The 18833-nt window shown below is 37.3% G+C and overlaps 1 protein-coding gene and 1 pseudogene across 5 annotated transcripts in view; one reads left to right on the top strand and one right to left on the bottom strand.

The window, feature by feature from the left end:
* LOC110261611 (uncharacterized) overlaps positions 1-18833 on the top strand; it is a 310291-nt gene that overhangs the window by 139401 nt on the left and 152057 nt on the right. The window lies entirely within an intron of this gene.
* On the bottom strand, positions 6965-7900 carry LOC100525525 (olfactory receptor 4F3/4F16/4F29-like; annotated as a pseudogene).

The raw sequence follows: 18833 nt of genomic DNA, 5'->3' as shown, positions 1-18833 counted from the left end.
CATCAACCAACCCCAAACTCCCTTCCATTCTCCTTCCTCCCTTTCCACCATGGCAACCACAAGTCTGTTCTCTATGTCCGTGAGTCTGTTTCTGTTTTGTAGATCAGATCATTTACTATTATGAAGAGGTAGGGTATGCTATAGAAGACTGTGGGAAAGATAACTAATTTGTACATGACAATGTTGTCTGTGAAGAGTATCAGTTTTATTTATAATTTCCATATTTATACATTTTATTTAGTGTTCTTGCCTTATTTTACTCACAAGACCCTGCATTGAAATGCAAAATAGAATTAGTTATTGAAAGAATGTGGGCATATTTTTGATCTCAGGGGTAGAGCTGTCCATGTTTCACATCACCTGCAACATAAACTGTAACTGTCGTGTAAATATCATGGATCAGAATTAGTTTTCTTCTAGGTTAGTTTTCTAGGGCTGCTTAACGAATTACCACGGACTTGGTGGTTCAAAAAAAAAAAAATTTAAGCTTTCAAAGTTCTGGAGGACCAATGTCCAAAATCAAGGTGTTGATAGAGCCATGCTTCTATTGAAGACTCTGGGAGATAATTTTTCTTTACCACTTCCAGCTCCTAGTGGCTTCTGATATTCTTTGGCTTGTGGCAGCAAAACTCCAATCTCTGCCTCTGTCTTCACTGAGCCTCCTTTCTGCGTCTCTTTGTGTCCCTTTCTGTACAGTGTAAGGTCATTCAGTGGATTTCAACACAATCTCATCTTGATTTACCTTAATGAAGATCTTAATTTACCTTAGTGAAATCTGCATAGCTGTTTCCAAATAAGCACACATCCTGAGGTTCTGGTGAACATGAATGTTTTGGGAACATTATTCAACCCAATGTACCTTCTATTCCTAATTTTCTAACGCTTTTTCATTAGAATTTATTAAGAGTGGGTACTGGATTTTATCAAATGCTTTTTCTGTATCCATCAAATTGTTTCTATGATTTTTCTTTCTCATATCTTTAACATGTTAAATTGATTTACAACTGATAAAGAAACCTTACAGTCTAGGAATAAAGCTGAGTTACCTTGGTGTTTCGACCTACTTATATATCACTGGTTTTACTTTGTTACTGCTTTTTCAATTTTTGTGACTGTGTTGAAGGGATACACAATTTGGGTTACAATTTTCCTTTATTATAATGTTACTTTATTATACTGTTACTGTAAAAATATTCTGACTATTGATGGAGTTCCTGTTGTGTCTCAGAGGTAATGAACTCGACTACTATCCAGGAGGATTCAGGTTCAATCCATGTCCTCACTTGGTGGGTTAAAGTATCTGGCATTGCCTCAAGCTGTGGTATAGGTTGCAGATGTGGCTTGGATCTGACATTGCTGTGGCATAAGCCAGCAGCCATAGCTTTGATTAGACCCCTAGCCTGGGAACTTCCATATGCTGCAGGTGTGGTCCTAAAAAGTCAATGTATATATTCTGACTATTGAAAAAAGAAAGGATTGATAACTGGTCTATAATCGATCTGCTCTTTCATGGTAATTAAGAGGAAGAGGGAAGGTGGGAGGAGACAGGTAGAGATATACAGAAACAGAGAGAGATAAAATGATAGCTGGTGGGAAACTCAATCAGAATAACAGGAAAAAATTACCTGGTCAAATCTTCAAAAAAACATACTGAGTGGTATTTATTATTAGATAGATAATAGAATGTTATTAATATGATATATCCACAGGTCTCCCTCAGTGGGTCGGGGATCTGGCATTGCTGTGAGCTATGATGTAGGTCTCAAATATGGCTCAGATCCCGAGTTACAGTGGCTGTGACTGTGGCTGGCAGCTGTAGCTCTGATTCGACTCCTAGTCTGGGAACTTCCTTATGCCACAGATGCAGCCCTAAAAAGAAAAAACAAAAACAAAAACAAAAAACAACAACAACAACAACAAAAAACAAAACCAAAACAGAAAAAAAAAAACAACCAAAAACCTGAAAACAAAACAAAACAAAAAATAGGAAGGATATATCCTGTCCTTCTAGTTTGCCTTTGATAAATTAACTTGGAATTTAGGCTTTCTGTGACACAACCCACAAAAAAATATTAATACTTACTCTGTAATTACTGGAATATGAAAGGGAGTGATTTCATGACCAAAATAGATTTCATGACTTTTTGTAAGGTATATCCTTCATGTATCAGTGGAGACCTCATTTTAAATCTAGGTCAAAGAGCATCCTATTGCAATAAGAAAGAACCTGGGGAGTTGTATTTACAGTCTCAGATTTTTGCTTTACTTGTGTCTTGCAATTTCCTCTATATTTGAGTTGTTAGAAAAATTGAAACTCAGTAAACTCTGTTTCTTATGTGGTTGATTTGACACTCAGACCCTTTATTTTATCCCACCTTATAAACTTTTTTTTTTCCTTTTTAATATATTTCTTAAGAAGTTTAAGAATTTGTTTCCTTAAATGTTTGCTAAATTTAATGAAACCATTTAAATATTTCTCTTTTTTATTGAAGTGGGATCTATCAGTCATATTTTAGCCAGATGATAGAAATCACACAACTTATTGGTGCAATGAGAATTTAACTTAAATCATCATTGCCTATGTATAAAGTATTTAACTAGGTAATTGAACGGATAAATGGTTGTTAACCTCTCCTCAGCCAACCTAATGCTTGTGCAATGAACCCATGGAAATGAAGAGGATGTCTTGGTAAAAAGGGAGACTGTGTAAGATCTAGAGTAGGCCTCTTACACAAGCTTTTGTTAACTTCTGCCACTATAGAATGATTGGGCTTTCAGCAGTATAGGTAGATCCTTGAAATGGTACCATCTTTTGAGGACAGAAATCAATCGCTTGAAAGTAGTTACAGACATTGAACTCCTAAACCAGAAGATACAGAGATTTGTCCTTCCTGGTATTAATAAATATTCTGAGCATAGATTATCTTTCCTACTTTGATTGCTTTGGCAAGCACTGCTATCCAAGTGTTCACAGTGTTGGATTTCCAAAATGAAATTGTGCATATTATTTCCTTAAGCCAAGAGTACCCACATTGTAGAGTAGAAAATGCACAAAAGCACGATAACTGTGGAACCAATTGATCCTATCATATATTGCGCAACTGGGATCTGATAGAACATTGGAATAGCCTGTTAAATTATAACTGAGACACCAGTTTGAAGATGACACACTGCAGATCTAGGGTCTGTCCTTCAGGATGTATATATTGAATGGTCTTCAAATGGTGCTATGCCCCCTATAGATAAAATACATGGTTCTGTAAACCAAAGGGATGGAGGAAATAGTAGTTCCTCTTATCTTGAATCTCAGCTAATTTCTGGTGCTGTTTCTGTTTTCCGTCACTGAAATATTAGGAACTGCTGGAGTGGAAAAAATGCTTCTTTGATGAGACATAGTATATATTCTAATACACCTAGTTTTTTAACTGCTTATCTGTTATTTGAAGTTCCTCATGTTAGAGGAACATCACAAGAATGAGTTATCTCATTTTTTATCCCCAGTTTGATAAATATAGACTTAATGCTTCTTAATGGGTGATACAGTGAAGACTATTTTTAAGGAGTTCCCACTGTGGCACAATAGCTTAAGAATCTGACTACAGCAGCTCAGATCACTGCGGCGACCTGAGTGCAATGGGTTTCAGGATTGGGTGTTGCCATGCTGTGGCACAGTTTTCACTGCAGCTCGGATTCAGTCCCTGGCCCAGGAACCTCCACATGCTACAGGTTCAAGCATTAAAAAAAAAAAAAAAAAAAAAGAATATTTCTAAAACTAAGGATCCACTTAGTCGTCCCTTGGAGGCTTCATAGTTTATGATAAGTGTAAAAGAGTAATTATAGCAACAATAGGCTGACAAGAACATTTTAACCAGAAGTTCAGACTGCTCATAAATGAGCTGGGTTACCTCACTGAGCAAGCAATATGGATCCATAGAACTGGATGAGGATGAGGGGTCATAGAAGAGAATATTGATTAAGAGCAACAATACTGCTATAGCTTGTGCTTCCTGTGTAGAGTCTTTCTCTTATGAAATTGAAAACAGCTACCACTTTAAAGAATCTATGATAATTGAGAAAGAAAAACAGAACTGGAAGAATTAGGCTTCCGGACTTCAGACTTTACCTCAAAGCTACATGATACTAGCATAAAAAAGAAATGTAGATCAATGGGAGAGAGTATAAAGCTTAGAGATAAACCCATGCACCTATGGTGAACTAATCTATGACAAAGGAGGCAAGAATATACAATGGAGAAAAGACAGTGTTTTCAGTAAGTGATTTGGGGAAAACTGGACAGCTACATGGAAAAGAATGAAGTTAGAACATTCTCTAGCACCATAGAGAAAAATAAACGCAAAATGAATTAAAAACCTAAATGTAAGCCCAGATACGATCAAAATCCTAGAGGAAAACATAGGCAGAACGCTCTTTGATATAAATCACAGCAACATCTTGTGTGATCCTCCTCCTAGAATACTGACAATAAAAATAAGCAGAAACCAGTGGGACCTAATTAAACGCAAAAGCTTTTGCACAGCAAAGGAAATCACTAAAAATGAAAAGACAGGAGTTCCCATCGTGGCTCAGTGGCAACAAACCTGACTAATATCCATGAGGATGTATATTTGATCCCTGGCCTGGGTCAGTGGGTTAAAGATTCAGCATTGCCATGAGCTGTATTGTAGGTCGCAGATGCAGCTTAGATCTGGTGTTGCTGTTGCTGTAGTCTAGGCTGGCACCTGAAGCTGCAGTTCACCCCTTAGCCTGTGAATCTCCATATGTTGTGAATGCAGCCATGGAAAGCAAAAAAAAAAAAAAAAAAAAAAAAAGTTAAGACAACCCACAAATTGGAGAAAATCTTTGCATGTGAAGTGATAGATACGGGATTAATCTCCAAAATATACAAATATCTCCTACAGCTTTATATAAAGAAAAAATCTCAAACAACCCAATCAAAAAAATGATCAAAAGATCTAAATAGACATTTCTCCAAAGAAAACAGAGACATGGGCCAAAAAAGACATGACAAAAACTCTCATCATCACTAATTATTAGAGCACAGAAAATCAAAACTATTAATGAGATATCATTCCACACTAGTCAGAATGGCCATTATCAAAAGTCTGTAGACAATAAATTCTGGCGAGGGTGTGGACAAAAGAGAACCCTCCTATACTGCTGGTGGGATTGTAGGTTGGTACAACTACGGTGGAGAGCAATGTGGAACTTCCCTAAAAACTAAATATCGACCTACCATATGATACAGTAATCCCACTCCTGGGCTTATAGCTAGAGAAAGCCATAATTAGAAAGGATACATGCACCTCAGTGTTCATTATTTACAATAACCACGATGTGGTAATAAGGCAAAAGTCCATCAACAGAGGATTGGAAAATGAAGATGTGGTACAATGGAATATTACTTGACCGTAAAAATGGATGAAATAATTCCACTTACCAGCAACATGGATGGACCTAGAGATTATCATACTAAGTGAAGTAAATTAGAGAAAGAAAAATATTATATAAGATCACTTATGTGTGGAATCTAATAAAAAATGATATGAAAAGACTTATTCACAAAACAGAAACAGACTCAAAGATTTCAAAACCGAACATATGGTTACCAAAAGGGAGATGTTGCAGTGGGCATTGGGAGATGGGTTGGTTTGGAACATTGGAATTGGCAAATTTACAGTACTATTTGCAAAATCAATTGGTAACAGGGGTCTACTAGAGAGCTTAGAAAAATCTATTAAATCTCTGTAATGACCTCTAAAAAAGAATTGGTATATATGTATATGTATGGCTGGTTCACTTTGCTGTATACCTGCAATACAACATTGTCAGTCTCCAATACTCCAATAAAATTTATTTATAAAAAAATGTATCTAGGTGTTCCCATCATGGCACAGTGGAAACAAATCCGACTAGAAACTGTGAGGTTGCGGGTTCCATCCCTGGCCTTGGACAGTGGGTTAAGGATCTTGCCTTGCCATGAGCTGTGGTGTAGGTAGCCGACATGGCTTGGATCCTGCATTGCTGTGGCTGTGGCATTGGCTGGCAGCTGCTGCTACAATTGGACCTCTAGCTTGGGAACCTCCATATGCCCCAGGTGTGGCCTTAAAAAGCAAAAACAAAAGAATCTATGACTGGATGAGGTAAAGTTATGTAAGGAGTAAGTTAACCTAAATATGCCCTAGGATTTATAATTTCCAAACAAGGAGATTGTTCTCCATTGCTAGCACCTCAAAATTTTACCTGACAACTTGTATCTAGATTCCTTACACATACGATATGCTGTGTGGGAAAGGCTGCGTGCCAAGGAGCTAAAAACAAACAAAAAAAAGGACTCCAGCTTTCCATCTTCATTTCCCTTAGTTGGGACCTTTCCAAATCACAGAATTTATAGATCTCCCATAGGAACATAATAATCTATACCCAGGTACATTTATCTACATTCTTCACTTCTGTGTCTCAATCCCTTACTCCTTTAATGATGTTTCTAAAATCAAGCTTCCAAATCTACTTCCTGGAGACAAGTTTTATCTTTGGGTTTTCTTCTGAGTTGACACAACTTGAGTAACTAAGCAGAGCTACTAGTTCTTCATATATCCAATGTGATGACTCCTAACTTCCAGCAAAGCAAGACTATGGTTTATTCACAAACTTGATGGAAAGCAGAAGAGATGTTATTATATTTCTTCTATTGTCAAGATAATCCCATTTTTAATAATGCTATTTAGTAATTAGCAGTAGTGCATACTAAAATAGTCTGCTTTATGGTGGATTCCCTTTTCCCATGGTACTTAAGGCAATGAGTAGATGCCCTACAGCATAGCAGAAGTCTATTCAACTAGGTAGATGCCATGTGCAGATCTGGTCATGTTAAATGTCAAATGCCTAGCGGAGATGTCCATAGGGCAGATGGATGTAGATTTTAGAAGTCCAAACTCAGATCCAGTTAACAAAATCTGATGTAGTGTCCCCATTTATTCAGTCTTTTTATAGCTACCTTCATGTCTTTGTTTCTTAATGTATATATGGCAGGATTCAAGACAGGGGTAATAATAAAGTCAACAATGAACAGGTATTTATCAACTGATGATGTGGGAAAAGGCCATACATAGAGAAACATTCATAGAGTGAAAAACAGGACCACCACAGTGATGTGAGCTGACAAAGTGACTAATGCCTTGGATAAGTCTCCCGAAGAATGGTTCCAGACAGTGACCAAAATGAAGATGTAGGAAAGGATTAGCAGAAAGAAGGTTCCCATACTCATGAAGCCACTGTTGGCAGCAACAATAAACTCAAACCTGGCTCCGTCTGTGCATGCAAGTTTTATGATCCTGGGAAAATCACAATAAAAGCTGTCAACTTTGTTAGGCCCACAGAAGGGCAAGTTTATAATGAAAGCAAATTGAGACATAGCATGAATCACCCCAATCACCCAGCCAGTGATGACAAAGGAAACACATATTTTAGGACTCATGATGTTCAAGTAGTGAGGAGGCTTACAGATTGCTGTGTACCTGTCAAATGCCATGGCCATGAGTAATACCATCTCCACTCCTCCCATGATGTGGATGAAGCATATTTGTGTCATACAACCTTTGAAAGAGATTATCTTGTATTTCTTTGGAAGGTCTGAAATCATCTTAGGGAATGTGGTAGAGGCAACCCCCACATCAATGAGTGACAGGTTTGCAAGCAGGAAATACATAGGAGAATGTAAGTGAGAATCAAAAATTACCAGAAGCAAAATGGAGAGATTTCCCAGGATGATTCCTAAGTAGATCAAGGAGAATATCTTCATGAGAAAAACTTTAGTTTCCCAAGAACCTGAGAGTCCCAGCAATACAAACTCAGAAACCGCAGACTCATTTGGTCCCTCCATTGGCTTGGGCAGAAGAGCTGATGGTCATATCACCTGAGGACAGAAAATGATGAAAAGTCAGAATGCATTGTACAAAAGTAGATTTCCTATTTGTCTTGCTAGTTTTGTCTGTGGGTTCCATTTTTCCGGGGTATAAATCACTTAATCTGATAAGGAAAAGAAGAAGGTAGAACATTATGGTGACCAGGGAAATGATTACATAAAGAGAAAAAAATGAATATTTTAGATCGAGGTGAATGGGGTTCCTTTCCATCTTGTTCCATCATCAGAGAGTTATGTTGTTTTGCTGCTCAAGATTGATAGGCACTTTCCCTGACTTCTTACTTATATGTTCTCTCAGCTGAATAGTCTCAGCCATTTCAGTCATCTTGACGTTAATGCTCTCATATTAACTTGCAAATTCTCCTTAGTGGACAATAGGAAATTTTTAAGCCCAAACTGTGTATATTCTGTATTTCACCTTGCTTCTCTCAGAATGTGTGTTTCATTTTTGTTTTTGTTGAGTGTACAAGTTGGAAGTAAGGGGCTCACATTTTGCTCAAGACACATGTTATCATGGGGTGTGCTTGAACCTCTGTATCAAATAAAATAATGGATGTCGGAGAAGTAACAGCAGTAAGAAAATATTTTTAACCCAAAGCTAGTATTGTCGACTTAAAAAAATGCACAACCTAAAAGTTGAGAATTAAGTTTGATTTGGGGCAGATTTAGGACTTAAGCCCGGGAGGCAGTATCTCAAGTAACCCTGAGAAAACTGCTCTGAGGAGCTGATGGGGGAGCTAGGATAGAGGAGTTTTTGCAACAGAGGTCAGGTAGAGACAAAAGATTACTGCTAATAACATGGGAATCTTAAGTGGGAGGTGCATGCAGCCATGCACACAATTTACAGAAGTTTACTGCTGGTCTTTTGAAGGTTATTACTAGTCTCAAGGAGCAGACATCACTGTGAAGGATTTTAGTTATTTTCTAGATATGAGGAGATATAAGAATTGGGTTCATAAAATCTTCTCCTCAAAATATCTATAACTATCTGATGACCTGTTCTGCCAGTTTTCCCAGAGCACAGAGTACTTCACCCTTGATCTCACCACTGAGCTCTGCTCTGAGAGTGTTGCTGGTGGGCAGCTGTAGTGGCTCATGATTTAATTCATGTAGAGGCAGATGGCAGGTGCCAAACTCCAGTTCACAGTATTAATAGATAACAGTTATTGATTCCTTCATGCAAGGCACTGCATGGAGCCTGTCTTTTTAACTTTATAAAATTCTCTAAGACACACTCGCTTTTTATTCATTTTACCCGTGGAGAAACTGAGTCTCAGAGGAGTCAAATGTCAGAGCCAGAACTTGCATCTCTAGCTATAGTGCACCGTAATCCATAGCATCAACCATGGCACTGTGCTCTTAAAGGCCAGACCCTATAAGTATATCCTGGATGTTTCCGAAGACTCTACCATTGACTTTTTTCAACTTTTTATTTTCTTTTACCTCTTAGCATAGGGAAGTCTCTTAAAAAATAACATATGTATTCTTTTCTGACTAAAGAATGCTTATTTGGAAATTCCATACATGAAGAAAAAGTTGGTTAAGATTGATCAGAGTATGGTTCCTGAATGTTGTTGCATTTTGAGCTGAACTTTGATTGAATCGTCAATGTTGTAGAATGGAGATGTGGGTGATTCACATTCCCATGGAGGCTAATAACAAAAGAAAAGCATAGGAAGAGAAATGAATACATGGTTGAGTGGAGAAGGGCAGTTTAAGATTAGTAAGTGAATGGTGTAGAAAGAATCATCCCATCAAATTTTATGCCAGTTTGAGAAGTTTATAGATCCACAGGACTGGATGCTGTAAATCCAAAGCTTTATCTTCTCACAGTAGCCTTGGGTTTGTAACAGTTGGCAGTTTGTGCTTCTCTTAGGCTTGGTTCCAACTCTATACAATGTCACTGCCTGTGTTAAGCACCCACTAATCTTCCTGTGTCTATACCTTCCCCGGGCTCCTCCCATTCTCTTTTGATGGCTGCCTGGGCCCCTTGGCTCCTTGTCTTTTAAGCATGTGGTTCTTGTCAAATCTTAATCCCCTTTCAATTAAGTCTCAAGGGTGCAGAAATTCATTTTGCGATTTATGCACTTAGTACTGATTTCTTAGTCTTTGACATGTGGCTTTTTAATGTTAGTGTTAATAATTCATTGATGTTTAAAGATCATCTATGACTCCAAAGGAGCCAATCTTGTGTCTGTGAAACTCTATTACTTATGTCTCATTCATGAAAACACCTCATCTGCCTTTGATAATAAAGCTTGTCGGAGTTCCTGTCGTGGCACAGTGGTTAACGAATCCGACTAGGAACCATGAGGTTGCGGGTTCGGTCCCTGCCCTTGTTTAGTGGGTTAACGATCCGGCGTTGCCGTGAGCTGTGGTGTAGGTTGCAGACGCGGCTCGGATCCCGCGTTGCTGTGGCTCTGGCGTAGGCTTGTGGCTACAGCTCTGATTCGACCCCTGGCCTGGGAATCTCCATAAGCCGAGGGAGTGGCCCAAGAAATAGCAAAAAGACAAAAATAATAATAATAATAATAATAATAAAGCTTGTAGATTATCTGCCAAAAATAAATAAATAAGAAATAAAATCTCTGGAGTTCCCTTGTGGCACAGTGGGTTAAGGGTCCAGCATTGCTGCCGCTGTGGCTTGGGTCACTGCTGTTGTATGCCTTCCATCCCCAGCCCAGAAACTTCTACATGCTGCAGGTATGGCCAAAAAATGAAAATAAATTCAAATAAAAATCTCTGGATTTTGTGTCCCCTTCTAATTATTCCCTCCTCTACAATTATTCATTGGCAAGTTTGTCATCACATTTTGTTCATTTGTAAGCTATAGCTGGTATCCACAGATTTCTTGTTTATAGAAAGAAATTCTGGATTCTCAATATATCATATAATAATCACTTTTCAGTAATTATCTACCTTGAACTCCCTGTAGGATTTGACACTGTTTATTATGTCCTTGGTCCTAAGACTCCATCTGCTCTTGGCTCTTGCCCCCCTCAAGCCATTGCCCTTTGCCTCCTTGTTAATGGAAATTCCATTATTATTTTTTTTTTGGTTGGTGGATTAAAATCTCTCAATTTTAGGAGACAGTAGTCCTATTCCATCTTCAGAGCATCTTATATGATTTTTCTAAACCAGTTACTCTATTCACATTTCATTGGTCATGGATTGTTGTAAGAAGAGGCATGTAGTCTGGAAATGTTCAATGACATGTAAACCATTACAAGGAATCTTCCCCAATACAAGGAAAAACTTCATGTTTAGATGGATCTTCCTGGTCCATGTTTCCTGCATTTGATGCTGTTATGCCTGAAAGTGAAGCAGCTATAAGATTCTAAAACCCATATGCAAAAAGTAGCAGTAGAAAGTTAGAAAGGACTCAGGAAATCAAAATGCATATCAGGTCACTCAAGGAGTCCACAGTGGCCTTGCTTCTTGTGCCTTTTAGTATCTACGTGTCCATTGCTGTATCTGTAGCTTTATTGCTGGACTCCAGAGTAATATTTACAAAGTCATGTATGATATACACATGGAAGCCTCACTTCCACCTTCAAGTTAACATGTCAAAATTGAATTCATAATATTATAATCCACTCCAATGCCTTAATAAATATCATAACCATTCCTTCAGAAGCTCAATATAGGGGAGCATCTTGTTTGTACTTTAATTATAGAATTTGTACTCACGAATATTTCTCAGTTCATTTACCTCAATGTTTACTCATTTTTTTGTGTGTGTGCTTCTAGTCTGTGTATTTTCCCATATTAACAAATGAAAAAGCTACGGAATAATCTCTCTTCCTTGAGTCCAGCTTTTTGCAGTCTGATTCCAGATATGTCTATCTAAAGACAAATATGCTCCTATGGTTTTCGGCCTAAATTTTCAACAAGTCTATCAAGAGAAAATTCTTGAAATCCCACAGCATATCCAAAACGTCTAAGAAGTAAGTATTTGAGTTATATTTGATTTCAGAGGGTATTTACATTAAAATCTTAGGGAATGAATATACCAAAATAGTACTGAATAAATTTCAAAGTTGATTCCTGATAAAAACTCTTAGTAAAACAAGAATTAACTATTATTTTAAATATAATGATTTTAATAGAATTTTGAAACAAATAATCACTATATGCCTATAGATGAAAAATCAACATCAGTGGCTGAAAGAAGGCAACCTGAGGCATTATGTTTTAATCATTCCTATAAACAGGATTAAGAAAGTAGATTCAATTTTTATATTTTTGCCTTAATAGAATGAAAAATGCTCTTGTTGCTGTGGGACTGGAAAAGCAGTGCTTCTCATTCTCAGCTGGTGGGAATATGAAGTGGTACAATCATTCCAGAGAGTAATTGAGTAATAAAAGTTTAAAAAAGTCTTAATTACAACACAGCAGACCAGGTGGAATTATGTTGAAAGGATACAGACAAGTGACCAAAATATATCTGTAATGTTACTTTACTTATAAACATTTAATAAAACAGGAACTCATTAGAAACAAAAATTAAGAGGAAGGGACTGATTAAGTAAGTGGATAGACTCAGCATAGGTTTAAAAATGATTAATGAACCTATATTAACTAGCGTGCAAAGATATCAGTAAGTCAAGGAAAAATATACATTAAAATGTTTTAATGGGGGGGGCAAATGTCATTTTACAGGAATTAATATTAGATTTTGCCACAGATTTCTATAGGTGTTAGGATTTTAAATAATTTTATGTTTGTTTCTTTATCCACACTTGATTTGCTGAGGTTTTAGAGGTAATGTTTGTTTTTTTCTGATTTAAAAACAAATATACCAAAATTAATTGAAGGGATAGGAACACCTATAAAGGAGCCGTTTCCAAGACACCGTATCATGCAGGGTTTAGGAACACAGACCCAGGCACCAAACTGACTGTATCCACATATCCTAAATTTACCAGCAGGTTGTTCTAGGGTGAGTTACTACACTGCCTGGTGTGTCAGTTAGTATCTGTGTTTGTTAGATACTAAGAGTCACTCCCTCATTAACAATTTGGAAGACTAAACGAGTTGAAATAAGGAGACATTAGAAAATACCGTGACATATAGTAAGTGCTAATATGTTATCTATTATGATAAACTTGCAAGATTTTTCGGGAAACAGACTTAAGAGTTTTTCAGATTGGTAATAGTGGTGGAATAAACTGGGCAGAAAGTGAGCTAGCATACTTTTTCATGTTATATCACTATATATGAAAGAGTGAAGACATAGACATTTCTAATTTTATCTTCCTAAAGTTCAGAAAAAGGGGGACAGTAATTTAAAATGCATATGACTTAAACAAAGATACTAGAGTTTAAAAGGATATTTTATGTTCATCTCATAACATAATACTGACTATGAGATGAAACCCAGATGATGTAAAATAATGAGCAAGAGTCATTCAAATAAAGTGAATTAACCAAGGATAAGGTTGACAGAAAGAGAATTAATTGTGGAGAGCCAAAAAGAAGGTGATAATTATGGAGCCAGATGCTGGAGAATAAAAAATGAGTACTCCTTACCTGAAAAGACTCACCCTCAGCAGCTTCAAAGGATTGAAAAACACAGAGAGATTAACTCCTTTTTAGGTTCATCACTATTGTTCAAGACACATAGTTATAAATAGTTCTTATCATCAGGATCAAAACCAATTAGCAGGACTGGGAATTCATGACTAATATCTCTTCCATTAGAGGCTTTCTATAGAAAATAGGTCTTTCATGAACATGGGCTTTTCTCAAGGGTCAAATATCTTGAGGTGCAGAGCAGAGTGATGAGGAAATTGGACAGTTGGTGTTACAAGTAGTCATGTGGTTCAGACAATATTTTTTTCAAATTTCAGGTTATAGACATTCATCGGATTATTATTATTACTATTTTTGCCGTACCCCAGTCATGTGAAAGTTCCTGAGCCAGGGATCGAATCTGAGCCACAGATGCAAATGTCTCCACATTTGCAGCAACATCATATCCTTAACCCAATGTACCTGGCTGGGGATTGACCTGTGTCACCACAGAGACAATGCTACATACTTAACCCACTGTGCCACAGTGGGAGCTCCTTATGTTCATCAAATTATTAACATCATCATTATAACTGATTATATATTTTCAGCATCTATATCTTGCTAAAGACCAAATACCACAATACATCTTTGATTGCTGACCACTTAGAGAAGTAATGAATTGGTATTTGAACAACATGGGAGTTTCAAGGATGGTGTGACTATAAACTTAATAATTTCTCTTGGAGATTTAATACTGAAAATTATTCTATTTGGAATTTTAGAAAGACAGAAATGTTTGTTTTGGAAAGAAGGCAGAATGTGTTTATGAGTTGAATGTATGTTTAAGTGGTGTTTTTCAGAGTCTTCATAAACCACTTACTAACAGAATATCCTGTCTAGGGATTCATGGCAAGATTGCTTTTGATTTCTATTGGCACAGCTGTTGCTTGGGATCCTTCTTGCAAGGAAATGTTGCAGTTCCTGTCTTAAGTCAACAGAAACTACTTAATTAAGGTGAATCTATTTTCTAGGTGGATTAGCTCCAGGACAGCAGTCCTTTTTGGCCAAAACAGCACACAGAACTTTTTATGGCATACGCATATTGACTAATTTATGTAGAACTAGACTAATGGTGGATTACAAAATGATACAAATGGAATGAGTCTGAGAACAGTACGATTTCAGTGCAGTGTATGACATGTTAATTGTGTAGAAGTGGAAAAAATAAGACAAGAAAAGAGAGCAGGAACAGCTTAGCTGAGGACTTTTTTCTTTGCAAACTTGAATCCCTAAGTATTTTTTGTTTCTTGCCAGGTCCGATTATAGAGTGGAGAGGCCATAGGTTCAGTGTTAAGGAATTAAGTATACGGGCTCTATTGATTACATGCTCTCCTCCTCACCTTAGGAGTACAGAGTACAAGGAAAGGTGAGCAATGTGAATATGCAGTTATATGATTTACTGTCTAAACTGACTTGACAAAGTCAAGAGTATTGATCAGTTTTCTATAGCCACTAGTTTAGAAGCATAAACATTTTGATTCATATATTATTACTAAATAGAAAATCCCATTTACTTTTTGTTTCTAGAGTGATAGTATTATCATTCCGAGGAAAATGAATGACCCACACTTACACTACGTTCTACCACAATAGCATTTGTAATGGGGATTGGGGAGGTGATGTGGTGTCTGAGACAGATTTCTTTGCTGCTCGACCACTCAGTTTTGGGGGGTAATCCTTTAAACTCCGGTACTCTTGTGAAGCATATTGATCCCAGATAGGTTAGTGTTCAAAACCATGTTAGGGGTCAGCTCTGACACTCTGTGAAGGATCCAGCATGACAGAATTGTAATATGTGTCTTAGGAACATATCCGTGAGGGGAAATATCCATGAAGGAAAGACTTTATGGTGTGGCTCCTGTGGAAGAAGAAGGGGGGAAAGAGAGAGGATTGGGTGGAGTAGCCTCAGATTGTGATGCGGCTTGGAGAAAGTCTCAGCTGGGTTGATGAGGGGAGCTTCAGGTCAGGGTTTTCCATTACAGGATTGTCCTGGCTCTGGTACACCCACTGTTTTTGATCACTGGCTGGGAGCAACCTGGGTTGAGTGGGCCCCTGAATGTTGTGGTAGAATGTGAAATTGCAATGGACAGAAGCTGTCAGCTAAGTACCTTCCTTGAAGCCAGGTTTTTCTTGAAAGGAGATATGAGTGATGTCCTGCTAAGGCTGAGTACAGTGTTAGGTATTCTGTCTCTAGTGTACAGCAGATGCCACACCATTTGATGCTTTTGATCTTTTGTGGATCTGGTACTTTTGCTTTTCTTTTGAAAGTAGCCTATTTTTTCTGGTGACTGTTTGCTTCTAAAACACTATGAAATCTACTTTTATATTCATCTTTCTTCTCCAGCAGTGCCTCCTTGATGTGCTCATTGAGCTTACCATCTATTGAGGAAAACAAATGAAATAGGTAATATTGTGTATTAAGTGCTATTAGAAGTATGTATCCTCTCCTAGACTTGAGGGGTCTGTAGAAGGGTTGAATAACTTTTAAATGAAATATTATCTGTGAAGAATAGCAGTTTATTTCTCTCTTTTTATAGATTTTATTTAGTTATCTTGATTTATTTAACTGACCAGACTATCCATAGAATGCCAACCATCGATGTTGAGAGGATATATGTTATTCTCATTTACAACCTTAAGGCATGGGAAAGCTTCCAATATTTCATCATAAACCATAACTTGTGCTATAGATGTGTTGAAATGGTATTTATCAGATTAGTAGTTTTCATTCTAAGCCTAAATCTAAGCATTTTATTTTGACAACTTAAGGGATCTTATCAAATGCTGTTTCTCTGCTTGACGACTCAGTTTGTATGATTTTTCTCTTTTTTCTTAAACTTGTGATTGATTTCTGATTGTTAAAAGCACCTTACACTTCTAGCACTAAAATTGATTTTTTGTAATATATTACTCTTACATATTGTTCCATTTCTTTGCCATTTTTTTTTCATAAGGGTGAATTTTCATGTCTTCATATAGTTTTTGTATCAAATTTATGTTAGCTTCATAAATGAATTGGGAAAAAGAGTTAGCATCTGCTCTGAAGCCCATTCTTTGTATTTTGTGGATGTATTGGAGAATGCAAAAATATATAGAAGGAAAGATAGAAATGACCTGGCCAGCCCTCTTGCAAGGATGTTAATTGAGCTGCTTGATGGTAAATACTAAGGGAAGGATAATGGGGAGTCTTCATCCTTTTAGCTCAACAAACTTGAATCTATCTATCTGATTAATGTTAAATCAGCCTAGGATTTATAACTTTTTTGGATAGAGTCATCTAAATAATGTTAGTTAGCTGTGTAATTATCATAGTAAAATCTGAAGCTGTTTCATCACCAAAGTAAACCTTTTTTAAATGGTACCACCTCACACCAATTAGAATTGCCATCATTAACAAGTCAACAAATAACAAATGCTGGACAGGATGTGGAAAAAAGGGAACCCGCCTTCTCTGTTGGTAGGAATGTCAATTGGTACAATGCCTATGGAAAACAGTATAGAAATACCTCATAAAACTAAATGTAGAGCTACCATATGATCCAGCAATCCCACTCCTGGGCATATATCCTGACAAAACTTTCAATGAAACCAGTATGTTCATTGCAGCACCATTCACAATAGCCAAGACATAGAAACAACCTAAATGCCCATCGACAGACGAATGGATTAGGACGTTATTGTACATATATAAAATGGAATACTATTCAGCCCTAAAAAGGACAAAATAATGCCATTTACAGCCCCTGGGTGGAACTAGAGATGTTCGTACTGAATGAAATAAGTCAGAAAGAGAAAGGCAGATACCATATGATATCACTTATATGTTGAGTCTAAAATACGGCACATTATGATCTACCTACAAAACAGAAAAGGTCATGAACAGGGAGGACAAACTTGTGTTTGCCGGGGGGAGGGGGAGTAAGTGGGATGGATTGACAGTCTGGGGTCAGTAGATGGAAACTGTTGCATTTGGAGTGGATGGGCAATGAAATCCTGCGGTATAGCACAGGGAACTCTGTATCTAATCACTTGTGATGGAACACAATGGAGGATAACGTGAGAAAAAGAATGTATGTATATGTATAATGGGGTCATTTTGCTATACAGCAGAAATGGACAGAAGAGTGTAAGTCAATTATAATAAAAATTTTTAAAAATAAAAGACAGCCATCACCAAAAAAATAAAACTAAAAATAAAATGATGCTATACATGCATTATTAGGTTTGAATTTTCATTTGTTATATCTGCTTCAGGCTGCAACCTATAAATACTATGAGAAATGGGGGACTTACATTGGTGCTCTCAGAATTCTTTGTGCTTGATATTTTCCTTGCAGCTGCCTTTATCCTTTCAATTATTAATAGTTTTGACAATGGATAATTTTGATAAACCAACTCTTATTTCTTCTCCCCTCCCCCCCAAAGTATGTCTCCACTTTTTTTCTTCTCAACAGAAATTTATATAAAAAATGTTTCCTAAAAAAAAAAAAAAAAAAAAAAAAAAGTTTCCTTTTCCTTTCTCAAAAGGTTTACAGTATTCACCAGGGAAGCCATTTAGTCTTGCACTTTTCTATGCGGGAGGCTGTATCAGTCGAGGATCAGTCAGAAAAGAGGAAACACATTATTTGAAAAGTTTACTATAAAACTACTCAAGCATAATATTGTTAACGGGATATCTGAGAGGGTAAAAAGAACACTATTATCAGAAAGGTGACACTGTAGGTAGCAGTTACCACCACCCTTAGGGGTGGAGGATCAAAGATAAGAAATTAGAATTCTTGAAATTTAGTGATTTAGAAGAGGGGTCCTGTGGAGTAAAAATCCCTCCTTGGAGGGCATTTATCTTGGCTCTTACTTTTTCTCTGAACTCAGAAGATAGGCCCCATAGACCTTGGGATTCAGATTTTGAAGATGCCAGCTTGAGGTGCCAGCTTGCTGGTGCACTTACCTCTAAAGGAGCATGACGAGACTAGTTCTGCACCTGTTGGAAAACTGCACCCTGGGTTCAGCTCCTGCCATAGGAAAGGGCAATTACTGTGGTAGCTGTGGTAATGCTCACACAGGCACAGGTGGCAGAGGGAAAGCCCAGGAAAGAAGAGGGATTCTCTCCCTCCTTCTGTAACCTTCCAGTAGCAAGGCCTATCTTCAGAGCATAACGTGGAGCCAGATGGAAAGAGAGATATGCTGTTTGCAGAGTCCCAGGAGCAGATAGCAGAGAGGAGATGCAGAAAGCAGAGTTGAGAGGCTATAATAAATGGGAGAGAAATGTTTTAATTGCAAGTTCAATTTGTGTAATATGTCTAGGATCATAAAG

The sequence above is a fragment of the Sus scrofa genome, chromosome 7 (genome assembly GCF_054392235.1).
Source record: "Sus scrofa isolate SSC_HxYL_T2T_F1_AM1 chromosome 7, Sscrofa_HxYL_maternal_Yorkshire_Landrace_v2.0, whole genome shotgun sequence".
In the NCBI taxonomy this organism is placed as follows: domain Eukaryota; kingdom Metazoa; phylum Chordata; class Mammalia; order Artiodactyla; family Suidae; genus Sus; species Sus scrofa.
This window is presented reverse-complemented; position numbering and strand designations above follow the sequence as displayed.